The sequence below is a fragment of the Elephas maximus genome, chromosome X (assembly GCF_024166365.1).
Source record: "Elephas maximus indicus isolate mEleMax1 chromosome X, mEleMax1 primary haplotype, whole genome shotgun sequence".
Lineage (NCBI taxonomy): Eukaryota > Metazoa > Chordata > Mammalia > Proboscidea > Elephantidae > Elephas > Elephas maximus.
In genome coordinates, this window is record NC_064846.1 from 55,794,486 (window position 1) to 55,808,590 (window position 14,105).

At 44.6% G+C, this 14,105-nt stretch overlaps 1 protein-coding gene across 11 annotated transcripts in view; it reads right to left on the minus strand.

Annotated features, from left to right (window-relative positions):
• LOC126069623 (protein BHLHb9-like) overlaps window positions 1-14,105 on the minus strand; it is a 283,683-nt gene that overhangs the window by 74,501 nt on the left and 195,077 nt on the right. For 5 of the 11 annotated variants that reach the window (XM_049873210.1, XM_049873217.1, XM_049873209.1 and 2 more), the window contains exon 2: window positions 145-264. The exons of 1 other annotated variant lie outside the window; for it this stretch is intronic. The gene's annotated coding sequence lies outside the window, so the exon portion shown is untranslated. 5 more of the 11 variants (XM_049873219.1, XM_049873215.1, XM_049873208.1 and 2 more) reach the window with 4 other exon arrangements.

A 14,105-nucleotide genomic window follows, 5' to 3' on the forward strand; every position in this document is an offset into this window, starting at 1 on the left:
ACTGGCTAGGAGTACAGTACTGGAGACGTGCTCAGTTCAACCCCTAGCTGTGTCACTTACAAACGGTGTGACTTTGAATACTTTATTTCACCTTGCAGTATCTCAATTGCCTTATCCTGAAAACTAGGATTATATAATACTCACCTATAGAAGAAAAAAAGATTTAAAAAATAAATGGTCAGACTGCGGCGGGGAAAACGGTGGACCAGAAGGCGGGAGAGGAGAAGCCGGAGAATCCGCAAGGAGCTGGAGCTGCAGGAGGACCTGAAGAAGAAACAGAAAAACCTGTGAAAACTAAGACTGTTTCTTCCAGTAATGGAGGGGAAAGTGCCAGTCACAGAGAGTTTTGGGAGGAAAAGTGTTACTGGACCATTGCCTGAAAGTAAATTTAGATAAAATTAAATACAGCTGGTTTTGTCATGGGCATTTGTTTTGTTTCAAGCCATAAAGCAGTTTTTGCATTGCTATCAGTAGATACCGATGCTTAACTCTTTAAAAGTAACCATTTTTTTTGACATTTTAGGTAAATGAATATTTGATATAGCTCACTTCACCTTAATGGGTCTTGTCTCCCTTCACTAGTCTTCATGAACAGCCATTTGCTACCAAAGTAAATCAATATAAAAATAAATGGTCAGGAATAATATTATTCTGAGAATTCTACTACAGAGAACATTGGGACACAATGAAATGTGGATTTATCCCTGCTTGCTGGTACATTTCCATCTATGCTCTCTGCTAGCTCTGCTATTATGCTAACGTCAGAAGCATGGCGTTCACAGAAATACAGAGGCAAAGGCGAAAGGCGGAACCAATATTTGCTGAGGCCCACAGATGCCACACGCTATAGGGCTTTATTTTCAGACTTGTTCTCTCCAAATCCTCAAAGCAATGCTCTGGGGTAGGCATCATTACTTCCCTTGCAGATGGGGAAATGGGCTCAGAGAGCAAAGTACGTTCTCATCTCTAGGGAGTTGTCAAAAGGACACAGAGGGCAACTTGAAGGAGCTTCCACTGGCCACTTTGGGGACAAAACGAGCATGAAAACAATGATAGCAATAGATGGTAAACCTTTGAGTAAAATAGGAATCTATGAGTTTTACTGATAAAAATTAATACACACATGAATAGATGGGTATACGGATAGATGAGGGAGAAAGGGAAGCTTTAGTCTACATTCGAATGCTAATTAGCAAATCTAGACAGAATTAGGAAAGCAACAATTGACAGCTGTCATAGTTATAAGTGGTCCATGCAAGAATCATAAATGGGGGCTCAGTCTGCACCAAATCCCACAGCAGTCATGGAGCCCTCTGGTACCCACAGAGGCCACGTAAACCCAGGGAAAACAACAAGCCTCACTTGGTTCCTAATATCCCCTAGGAACTCAATGGGACCGACATGATGCACATTAACTGCCTCAAGTATTCCTCACCATAAACACTCCCCGCAGCTGCGGCGACACACACACACACACACACACACACACACACACACACACGCTCTCTCTCCAGCTGCAGAGATGCACACACATACATGCACACATGATCTCTTCCCCTCTCTGTCCCTTTCCTCCCAAGACCCTCTCTCACCGCCCCTACCTGTGTATGGAAACACCTCCAGGACACCCCTGGAGAAGGACACCAGGCTCCCTCAGGCCGGCAGGGACCACAACAGCCCGTCTCTCTCTGACGACACAGCAGGACACCGAGTCCCAAAGCAGGAAATCACCCCTTGGCTCTGGGGCCCCTTGTCTCCCCACACCCACGGCGGAGCACCCACCTCCTCTGCTGAGTCCCAAACACCTGATGGCGGGAACCTGCTCCTCTTACCGGGTCTTATCCTCTATTGAAAAGTCGTCACGGTCGCCATCTTTACGTCGGTTTCTATGGCAACCGCGAAGCACCGGAAACGCCTCCGCTCAGTTGTCCCCCCCCTTCATCTGTCGCTGAAAGCAGAACACCTGGGCCTTTCAGACCGCCACCTGACACAGCGTTCTAATTAGAGCACTAGACAGGGACCCTATGGGGCAGTTCTACTCTGTCCTGTAGGGTCGCTATGAGTCGGAATCAACTCCATAGCAACAGGTTTTAACAGGTACAGACAGGGACCCAGGCGATCGGTGAAATCTGCCCAGTGTGGTGGAAGAAAGCATGCTCCTGTTGTCAGAAATTTTGTTTGCTACATAAAGAGACCAAAAGCAAGCCCATTCCCATCCCGTCGATTCCGACTCATAGCGACCCTATAGGACAGAGTAGAACTGACCCATGGGGTTTCCAAGGAGCGGCTGGTGGATTCGAACTGCCGACCTTCTGGTTAGCAGCCGAGCTCAGTGAGGTGTCCCAGGGTTACCTGACGATAAGCTAGCTCTCTGAGGGTGAGCATATAAAAATCACGCACCATGTAAAGCAGTGACCCATCTGTGACAGAAACCTAGGAGACCGTCTACAATCATGTGACTTACTGATCTAGGAACATCTACAAATCCCAGGTAAGGAATGTCAGAGTTATTTCAGGGAGGCAGGCCTAGAATATTCGAGTTGTTTAGTAGGCAAAAACCCAGTCAACTGAACAATAGAAAGGTTTGTCTAATTGCTCAGCTAATGGTCTCAGTTTATGCCTCAGAAAATGCCCTGACATAATATTAGGGTGTAAGAAGGAAGCCTGGTGAGTGAGCATGTGTGTATGCTGCATCCCATTCAAATGGGAAATGTGGGGCCCGAGAACACCATACACTGCTGGAGGAGTACAGATTGGTACACCCTGTTTGCAGAGCCCTTTGGCACCATCTGTTGGAGAAGAAGGAAGTCACAGTGAGCTGTAGCATTATTAGGTATGAAGCCTAGGGAGGCATGGCTAATAAGACCAGGATAGTTGTAAAGTCCCCTTGTTAAAAAAAAAAATTATTTTTTAGTTGCAAAGTCCCCTGATTTAATAAATCTCAAAAGCACTATTTTCAGAGGAAAGACAATAAGTTTCAATAAGTGATATAGAAAGATATTACTTATATACTTAGAGTTAAAAATACACAAAGAGATTGTGTTTTGTTTAGGGATGTAAAATATGGAGCAAAGCATGGGAGTTGTAAACAAATTCTGGACTGTGGTTCCTTCTGGGTGTGAGGCAGCCAGAGAGGTTATACAGGGGCATCCACTCTACAGTGTTTTACTTCATAACCTTGGTTGTATGTACATGTTTGCCTACTATACTACTTAGTATACTTTTTTAGGAACCTGGTGGTGTAATGGTTAAGAGCTATGGCTGTTACTCACAAGGTCGGCAGTTCTAATCCACCAGCCACTCCTTGGATACCCCAGGGTGAAGTTCCACTCTGGCCTATAGTCGCTATGAGTCAGAATCAACTGGATAGCTTTTTTGTGTTTTATACCTTTTTAGGAACTCTGGTGGTACAGTGGTTAAGAGCTACAGCCGCTAACGAAGAGGTCGGCAGTTCAAATCCACGAGCCGGTCCTTAGAAACCCTATGGGGAAGTTTTACTCTATCCTATGGGGTCGCTATGAGTTGGAATCGACTCAACAGAAATGGGCTTGGTTTTTAGTTCTGATACCTTTTTAAAAGTCTGAAATAAAACATATTTTACATGAATAAAGCTCAAATGGTCTTTATCCCTGATGAACAATTAGTAACCCATCATCCATTTAGAAAATGTAGGAAATGCATTCTAACACTGCTATGAGTATACTCATAACTTTTAATCCCACCAGGCAGGGTCAAAACTGCTTCCAGGGGGTTATATTTCCTCCCATTTTTATTTATACATGAGATTGCGTGCACGTGCACGTGCACGTGCGGGCACGCACACACACATTGTATATGTGTTGAATATGGATTCTACCTAAATAAAGTGTGTTCGTTTTCTCTTGGAGTGTAACCACACCTTAACAACTGAACGCCACACCCAGTTTTAGCTCACAGTCCTTGGGTCAGAAGTCTGGCACAGTATGGCTGTATTCTTTGTTCAAGGTTTTACAAGGCTGCAATCAAGGTGTTGGTGTCAGCCGGGCTGCATTCCTCTCTGGAGGCTCCAGGGAAGAATCAGCTTCCAAGGTCATTCTTGTTGTGGGCAAAATTCATTTCCTGTGGCTATGGGACTGCAGTCCCCTGTCAGATGGGGGATGCTCTTAGCTCCTAGAGGCCGCTCCTATTCCTTGCCGTGTGGATACTTCTATCTTCAAGTCAGCAAAGGCACGTTGAATCCTTCTGGTGCTTTGAGTCTCTGACCTCCCTTCCTGTGTACAGCCAGAGAACTCTCTCTGCTTTTAAAGGAGTCATCTGATTAGGTCAAGCCCATCTGGTTAATCTCTACTTTTGTTGAAGAAGATGATGGTGAAGATGAAATCCTGTCCCTTGGGCCAGGAGGCCTAGCTGTGGGGTCAGATGGATCACGTGGTCCCTGAGATGGTGTGGGGGCCCAGACAGAAGCACAAATATGGCCCTCTGGAAAGATGATCCAGAGGGAAGGAAATGAACATATACAAAACAACTATGGGCAAGAGGCACTGTACATGTTATCATCCTTAATCCTCACAGGTATTCAAGTTAACTATTATCAACCCCATATTTTTTTATCCAGATCAGGGTATGGGAATTAGGAGGTGGTTAAGTAAATCAGAGGAAGAGTCTAGTGAACTGCTCCTGAGCTAAACTTAGAATTACTTATAAGTTCGCCCATTGAGTCCTGAAGCCTCACCTGCTGCAAATGATCTGATCACCCTGGGCACTGGCACTGGATCCTCGCCAGGGTATTGCTAAGTATCAGAGGCTGTGCTAGGTGCTGGGATAACAGAGACAAAGACCCCGTGATTATTCCGTTAGTGATGTGTCCGCTATGTTTCAAGTGCCACTCAGAAAGAGACAGCAGTGTAAGCCCCTTTATTTAGTATCTGGACAGTTATTGTATGACTCCCCACTTCTGCTTCTCACCCTCTTCTCTGTCATCATTCTCTCTCTACTTCACTGTGCACACAGCTGCCCAGAACAGTTTCCCGAATCCAGATCTGATCTCATCACCCAGATGCTCTCCGAGGCAGCCCACCGCCTCCCAAGAGGACTACAAACTCCTTGCCCCCAGCTGGCGTTCAAAGCTCCCCACTGCATGGGCCCAGCCTGCATTTCCAGCCTCATGTCCTGTGTCCTCCATGCCCCAGTTGAGCCGCCCTGTTGTCTATTATTCCTTTAACACACGCGGGGCCTTCCCAGCACTTTACTACTAATCATAACACAGCGCCCACATGGTGTATATACAGGAGGGCGACACTGAGAAATCACGTTCCCACCAGAGCATGAGGGGTGAAAAGGCTATTATAGGGTGATGTAATTGGACGGTTTATTTTTTCCTTATGTCTTACCTTATAAACTGTTAACAATAAACATACAGGACTGTGTAATAATAACAAGGAAAATACTCAAATGTGGCGTGAGGGCAGAAATAAACACCCCATCCTTTCTGAATCAGCTTCACATCAGAGGCCATCCCTAAACCAACAAAGGGACTCAGGTGGCTGCTCACAGTAATTTTTGGACCTATTCTTTCTCTCTAGCTTTTTTTCTAGAGAGCTAACTCTCTCAGTGCTGTCGAGTCCATTCCGACTCATAGCTACCCTACAGGACAGAGTAGAACTGTCCCACAATTTTATAATTATTCAAACATATTAATTGCCCCTGACCACCAGGTCCTTTCCTGCCAGGCCCACTGACCCCCCTCCACTGACATCCGGCTTGGACATGTGACTGTTGTGGTTGCAGCACTGCGCCGTAGACTTTTCAGGTCAGTGGCCTTTTGAAAGCGGATCAGCAGACCTTACTTTCGAGGCACCTTTGGTTGGATTTGAACCCCCAGCCTTTCAGTTAGTAGTCCAGTGCTTCGCCATTTGCACCACCCAGGGACTCGCCATGTGACTAGATGTGGCCAGTTAAATCGGGGAGGAAATGGAGTGTGCCCCTTCCAAGCACAAGTGTTAAGAGCCATTGAGGGGTTCCACTAGCACTCTTTCTCCCTTGGTCCCAGCAATGTCCCAGATTTCTTGTAATGTGGTTGAACTCATTTTACCCTCAGTACATGAGAATGAAAATACCAAACCCATTGCCATCGAGTCGTTTCTGACTCAAAGTGCCCCATAGGGTTTCTAAGGAGCGGCTGGTGAATTCAAACTGCTGACCTTTTGGTTAACAGCCTAAGCTCTTAACCACTATGCCACCAGGGCTCTGTGAGAATATAAACATTGAAATGATGACAGAAATGCTTCAGAAGAGGGAGGATAGATGACTTATACACAAAACTGACCTACTAGAAGATCAACTCAAATCACATGTCCTAAAACTGAGTCTGTAGCCACAAGCAGGTAGGGTTCCACCCCACGTCACATAGAAGGAAGTTAGTGGGTTTGGCACTGGTAAACATCTCCTTCCTTTCTCGCCATTGTCCTCTCCAGGAGACCCATCATCATGCTGTGTCCTTCCCTGGGAGCCACAAGAACAACCCAGACGCCCAGGTCACGGGCACTCCTGACGTTAACTGTCCAACAGGGGCCCCGAAGGGATAACTAAAGACACACTGGTGCTATGGAAATGGGGTGAAAATCTTCCCCTATCCCATCTGCATTAGTCAACTCTACCACACAGAAGTGGCACTGACTTATACACAATGGGAATTTATTTTCCTTCCTGTTGTTATATTTCCAGAAGCTCTTTAGGGCAGAGTTATAGTGTTTAGGACTATGCAGGTTAGGCAAAAGTCATCTCCAAAGCAGAAGCTAGGAAGTGAGGTGGGAAGGAAACTAACCTTGGGACTGTTCTGTGAGTTAGGTATCAGTATTCCCCGTTTTAATTCATTTTTCACCCCAGGCATACTTTACTAAGGCTCATGGATGTCAAATACATTTTCCAAGGACACATACCTGGAAAAAGGCAGCCTGGTGATTCTAACTGAAGATTGTCAGACCCCAAGATTGGGTTCTACCCTGAATCTGTGCACATAGGTAATAATTGGGTTATAACTTTACTCGACGGCACTGGGTTGAGTTTAACTTTACCTTCCTCTAGAAAAGGGTTTCTCACCTTTGGCACTATTGACATTTTGGGCCAGATAACTCTTTGTTGTACGGGGCTGTCCTATGCATTGTAGCATATTTAGGAGCATTCCTAACCTCTCCCCCCTACATACCAGTAGCACTCCTAGTTCTGACAACCAGAATTGTCTCCAGACGTTGCCACGCGTCCCCTTGAGGTGGGGTGCAAAATCTCCCCCATTTGAGAACCGCTGCTCTAGATACACATTTCCAGTGGGTGGTTGAATATATGTGTCTGGAACCCAGGAGAAAGGTCTGAGATGAAGACATGGTGTATGGCCTTGTGGGTGCTGGCACATAATAGATACTCCATTAAATATTTATTAAATAAATGCATATGGCGTATAGAAGAGAGAATTATCAGTCTTTTTTCATCCTTATGTATTTCTCTAACTCTAGGGAGGATCATTCTGTAGAACCTGTGTCAAATACTACATTTTCAACCCAACAACCAAGGCACAGAGACATTGAGAGACTTGCCCAGGGTCACATAGCTAATGTGTGGGAGTGAAGGATGAGATGGTTGGATTCCTCTTGATCCTCAGGGACAGGAATGAGGAGTTTCAAATTCACTCTCCTTTACACCTTTGCAAGGTCAGAGAGGGAGGTTTCTGGCCTGGTTTTGTGCCTGTCTTATCTCTAGAAGGATGACTGCTCACATTTAGTCTTCCCCACACTCTCTGCGCCTGAACCATCATCCCTGAAGTGGGCATGGAGGTTCCCTTTATATACCACTACTTCTCCTGCTCGTGGGGCTCTGGGCACAGACACACTGATACACAGATGGGCAGATGGAGAGAGTAGGGCGTGAGTCCTTGGCTGGGAGGCCAGCAAGACGGTGACCACTGTCCAGCCACGCCCACTTCCAGCCTGGCTCAGGTGCACTACATCCCAGCGTCCAGCTTTCATCTTAGGACAGCAATGAGCTTCCTCTGCTGAGGTTCTAACCCATCACCTCCACAGATATGTGGTAGGAAGGAAAGTTCTGGAAATCACCCACACCACCCATCCTTCCAGGCCTCTGCATAGGGAGACTCCAATTCAATGCCCAGAATGGAAGGAAAGTTGTGGAAGGGGCCTGGGTCTGGGTCCCTCAGGGAAAGAAGGGATGAGATCTCCTGAAAGATGCTGCCCTTGGACTCTGGAGTGGAGGGCATCCATCATCCACTGGACAGAGGTGTTCAGACCCTGCATCTTCGTAGGCTCTGTGTGATGAGGTGGGTGCTCACCAGAGAATGAACCCAGCAGTCACCTTCATTCATTCATAACCATGTACTGAGTGGCTGCTGTGTGCCAGACAATATGCCAAGAAGAACGACAAAGCCATTCTTGTATTACCGTAGACTCAGGCAGCCCCTACCGCTGTACCTCAACATTTAAAGGGTGATTGAAGTCTTGCTACCTGCCATATACGCTGTGCTCTGAGTTTTCTCATCTGTCCCTCAGAACAGCTCTGTGGGGAGGGCATGGTGAGTCTGATTTCACAGAAGAACAAGCTCAGGGTTAGAGGACCTGAGTCACCTCTCCAGATAAGTGGCAGGATTGCAATGAGGTTCCTTCCCTAGAAGTCACCGAGCAGCCTCCCCTTTAGAACACGGACTCCCAGGGCTTGAGAAATGGCTCTTTTACACCCCCTGCTATTGTGGCCCCATGATACCCCCTCAACCACGTGGTGAACAAGATGATAGTGGAGATGAGCTCCCGACCTTTGTGCCAAGAGACCTGCGGGTAGGGTCACATCAATTGTCCCATCCCTGAAGAGGTGAGTGGACCTCAGCCAGAGCACAGGTGTTGCCCTGGGGCAGGTGATCTAGAGGGAAGGACATTAATAGGCACAGAACTACTTTTATATCTTATCTCATTGAATCCTAACAGCTATCGGGTTACCTATTATTTGACCCTTTATCCATATTAGGGTTGTAGCTTTAGGTGAGTTTAAGTAAATCAGGAAACAACTTTGTTGTCTCCAGTCAGTGCCTAAATGACATTATTCTAAGAAGTTTTCACATTTCGTCTCCAAGCCTCCAGGGTTTCCGGGGTGTTGTTTAACTCCTTTTTTTAAATCACCTGTACAGTTTTCAATATTATTATTAAATATTATTTTTGAATTAATTAATCTTTTAAATATTCTTATTATTATATACAATATTGTTGAAACTTTAAAATCAGGGAGAACACATTTGTTGACTACCGGTGCATCTCAGATACCGCGTTGGTATTCATGGTTTGTGAAGCACACTTACTAACAAATAGAGATTGGCAAGTAATTTCAACAGAGAATTCACAGTACAATATATGTGAACGGTAAGGAGGTTAAAATGTGCCAAGACCAGGAGAACTAATTAGATGCAAATATAAATCCTGAGGATTAATATTAACTAATTAAGTGACAAAGGCAAGTTGCAAAAAAAGATGAGTAATGTACTTCCTCTCTAGTTGTGGCTGTGTAGGTGTGCATGTTTGTGTCTGCCTCACTGATGGACAATCCAGAGAACATGCACCATACCATTGACAACACACGCCTTGGGGTCAGGGGGTGTGAGTCCAGCCAGTGAGAGATACAGGGTAATTTCAGTTTATAAATATACTTTGATATATTGTTTGAAATCCTGCCCTCAGGATATAAGGTATTTTACAAATTTGGAAGACAAAATACTCATGAACAAATGGATAACAAAGTAGTGTGCGTATAGGTTCATTTTATTGAGCTTTATGGGGAAACGAAGTAGATAAAAATAATTGTTTTGACTGTTCGTGTGTGTGTAGGTCTCCTCTAGCTCTCTCACCCCAAATACACACAGATGCAGCTTTACATTCTGCTCAGACTGTTCACTTCCAGTCTCACGTTTGAGTATCCCAGAAAATGAAGGATACAAAGAGATTGTTGCCAATGGTTGAAAACTTCCAGAACACTCTGTCTGCTACCTTTAAGCCAAGATCCCAACCTCCATCCATTTATCCTTCCTGAGGGCCCTGCTCTGACTCTCGGAGTTGCAATCCTGGGTCTGGCCACCAGGTGGCACTCATTACCGTTTGTTTTTTAACGAAAAGTGCATTTTGCGCAGCTGAATAAACGTCAGGAAACGGCTTGTTTACTATGATATCAATTCGGTTTGAAAAATTCGTGTGTATATTAAAGCAGTTACATTTTCTCTTGGCAGTTACATTTTCTCTTGACCCCAACTCTCTCATTCATTGATTTGTCTCTTCCCTCACGAGTGTCAGCTAACACGTCCACACTGTAGAGAGGACACTGGCAAGAGAGCAGGGCTTCACGCTTCATCGCCCCATCCCTACAAAGGCCTCACAGACACTCTCCTATTCTCTCACCCTTCTCCAGGCCACTCTGGACACAGCTGCCCAGACCCCGCTGCGACACCCCCATCCTCTCAGTCACCGCCGCCCGCCAGGCTCTGCTCTCTGCCGCCCTCTGGCACACCAAGGTGCGCCACAGCTCCCTGGTGTTTCACCCTCTGGGTGCTCAGAGCATGTGTTTCTATAGTCTTATTTTATGCCTGTACCTTTGTCAGACAGAATCAGAATCATTCTGTACATAGGTTCATAACCTGGGTTTTAAGAGAGGGTGTTCTGGTTTTTGCTCCTCTTATCAACCTCTCTGCAGAGAAGTTTGAGAGTGGAGGTACCTCGGCGCCACCTCGTGACAGAAGCCTGAACTGCAGCCTGAATTTAGCGGAGCAGAAAAGTGGGAGGGAGGGGCAGTGGCCCAAAGCCACCAGAGAGAGCTTTCTGGAAGGCTGGGTAGGAAAGGAGGCATACCCAGGGTGCAGGAATACAGAAGGCCTCCAGACGGGAGGTGCATTCTCTTTCTATGCTGAAGAGAAAGCTGTATGTGAGTGGAAGAAAAAGATCCTTTTTCTTTTTTGTGCTTCGAGCCCTCTGGGTAAACAGCTAGATATCTATATAAGCAAAAATGGATTGATGCCACTTGTTACCTGTGTGATGTGCTTTTCCACTTACTGTGACCATCTTCCCATGTAAATACATTTCTATGATACCGTTTTTAATTACGAGAACGTTTCAAGCTTTTTTTTTTTAATTTTTTTTACATTGACCTGGTGTTATACTGTGTGATAGTCCAAGATTATTTCATCAGTACCATGCTGCTGAAAACTTCCTCCCTGTATCAGTTTTTCTATTACAAACAATAGTATCCTTAACACCCTTGCTCATATATGAGCAAATATCTTTGCAAGCGTTTCTTTATAAGTTCTTAAAAGTGCTCTTTCCAAACCTTGAAGTCTATAAAATTTTAAGTTAATACATTACATTCAAAAATGCTATAACTAACTCCCATTCCTCACGACGCCGTATGAAAGTGCCTTTTCTCCACTCACGGGAAAGAATGTGAAGTGTTCCTAATCTGGCAGGCAACAAATCGTCTCCCATCATCGTTTTCATGACAATGTGTCTTTAATGCGTGACCACAATGCCATCCCATGGATGTGGCCTCATCAATTTTTCAACTCCAGGTTGTTTGGGATTCACAGTGTTTCACATACTCCCTATTGTACACAGTGTGTGGATGGCATCCTTTCCGTCTCTGTAGACTGCTATTGGGTGTGGTCCTGGGCGCACTTCACGTGGCCGTCTGTCAGCACCTGTGACCTGCATGTGTCCTCTTGGCCCCAGCCAGCCGTCTCAGGAGAATTCTCGTGTTGTGAGAACAGAACGTGGGGAGTGTATGAGTGTGTGTGTGAATGTGCAAGTCTATGTGTGTGCGTGTGTCTGTGTGTGAGTATGTATGTGTGAGTATTAGTGTGTGTGTTGTGTGTGTGTGCGTGTGTGAGCATGTGCGAGTGTGCCAGTGAGTGCGTGTGAGTGAGCCACTTCCCCTCACTGGCCTCAGCTGTCACACACAGCAACACTCCATGTAACTGGTCAGGGGTGAGCGCTTTGGGGTCAGATAAACCGGGGCTTGGACCTAGGCTGCACTGGGTGCTCACTGGGTGATGTTAGCAAGCTTTCTTTTTGGTCTGAATCGCATTTCTTCCTTTCTAAAATGAGGATGAGAATGAGACCTACCCCATGTCTGTGGTTAAGATTAAATGAGATAATACTTGGAAACCAGTATGGTACCCGAGTGATACTTTCTAAGTAATGACTAGACAGTCACTTCTTTTTACCAATGGTGTTGTAATTAGACTTCCCAACCATCAACAAGGAGCATACTCTGGGTGAATTTACTATGCTGTATGTATGTTTACGTGTAGTGTGTGATGGTGTTTCCCATCAGATATATCCTTCAAAAAATGGGGCTTGAGCAACTGTAAAGTGTTCTCAAAAAGTAAAGTAACTTTCCTCATACCATGTGATTTCATGTTACAAACGAAAATAAGAAGATATACATGTCTGTGTGTATATATATATATATATATGACTGTCATGTGAAATGGGTATATAAAGTACATACAGGACAATTGTATATCAGTCCAAACCCACTGCTGTCTAGTTGATTCTGACACGTAGCAACCCTATAAGACAGAGTAGAACTGCCCCGTAGGGTATTCAAGGCCGTAAATCTTTACGGAAGCAGACTGCCACATCTTTCTTCTGCAGAGCGATTGGCGTGTTCGAATTGTGGGTATTTCAGTTAGCAGTGGAGCACTTTAACCACTGCACCAGAAGGGCTCCTTAATTGTGTATAGGCATACATAGAAATAACAGAAAGACTTCCAATAAAAGGTAAGCAGTTATCCTTCGATCAAATTTCTGATTATATTTTCATCTCAGTACGTGTGTCTGTTTTAAACATTTATAAAACAAAGTGTGCATTACATTGATGGTCAGAAATACAGCCCCTAAAAGCTTTCTTTGTAATTTATTCAACGTTCTAAATATACAAACAGTACACAGAATAACACAAAAAAGAACTTATTCCCTGTAGGCATGTTCTCTGGATTGTTCCTGTCGGTGAGGCAGACACCTACACAGCCACGCCGAAAGAGGAAGCACATTACTCATCTTGTTTTGCAACTTGTCTTTGTCACTAAATGTTCAATAAAAATTAATGCTCAGGATTTATATTTGCATCTAATTAGTTCTTCTGGTCTTGGCACATTTTAACCTGCTTACTGTTCATGTATATTTTACTGTGAATTTGCTGCTGAAATTACTTGCCAATCTCTGTTTGTTAGTAAGTGTGCTTCACAAGCCATGAATACCAACACGGCATCTGAGATGCACCGGTAGTTAACGAATGTGTTCTCCCTGATTTTCACACCATTCTTGCTGTGTTTTTAAAGTTTCAATAATATTGTATTGAATAACAATAAGATTACTGTTAATTCAACAATAATATGGATTAATAATATTGAAAACGGTACAGGTCATCATTTAAAAAAAGATAAAGTTAAACAACATCCCAGAAATCCGGGAAGCTTGAGGACAAAATGTGAAAACTTAGAATAATATCAGTTAGGTGCTGATTGGGAGACAACAAAGCTGTTTCCGGATTTACTTAAACTCCCCTAAAGTCAAAACCCTAATATGGTTAAAGGGTCAAATAATGTGTAACCTGATAACTGTTAGGATTGAAGGACATAAGAAGTAAAATGTACCTTGCATAAAAGTAATTCTGTGCCTATTACTGTCCTTCCCTCTAGATCGCCTGCCCCAGGGCAACACCTGTGCTCTGCCTGAGGCCCACTCACCTGTTCAGGGATGGGACAATGGATGGGGTCCCGCCCTCAGGTGTCTTGGCACAAAGGGCAGGAGTTCATCTCCACTATCATCTTGTTCACCACGTGGTTGAGTGGGCCTCACTGATAGTGGACATTTTTGTGTATTTGTGTATAATTACGTGACACACACACATATATATATATTTAAAAAACATCATTAAGGAAGTGAAATTTCAACCCACAGAATGGGAAAAATGTCTAGAAATCATCGATCTGATAAAGGGCTTGTACCAGTATGGAAAAACAGCTCTTAATACTCAATAATAAAGAAAGAAGAATAATTCCATTTTAAAAATGGGCAAGTGATGTAAATAGA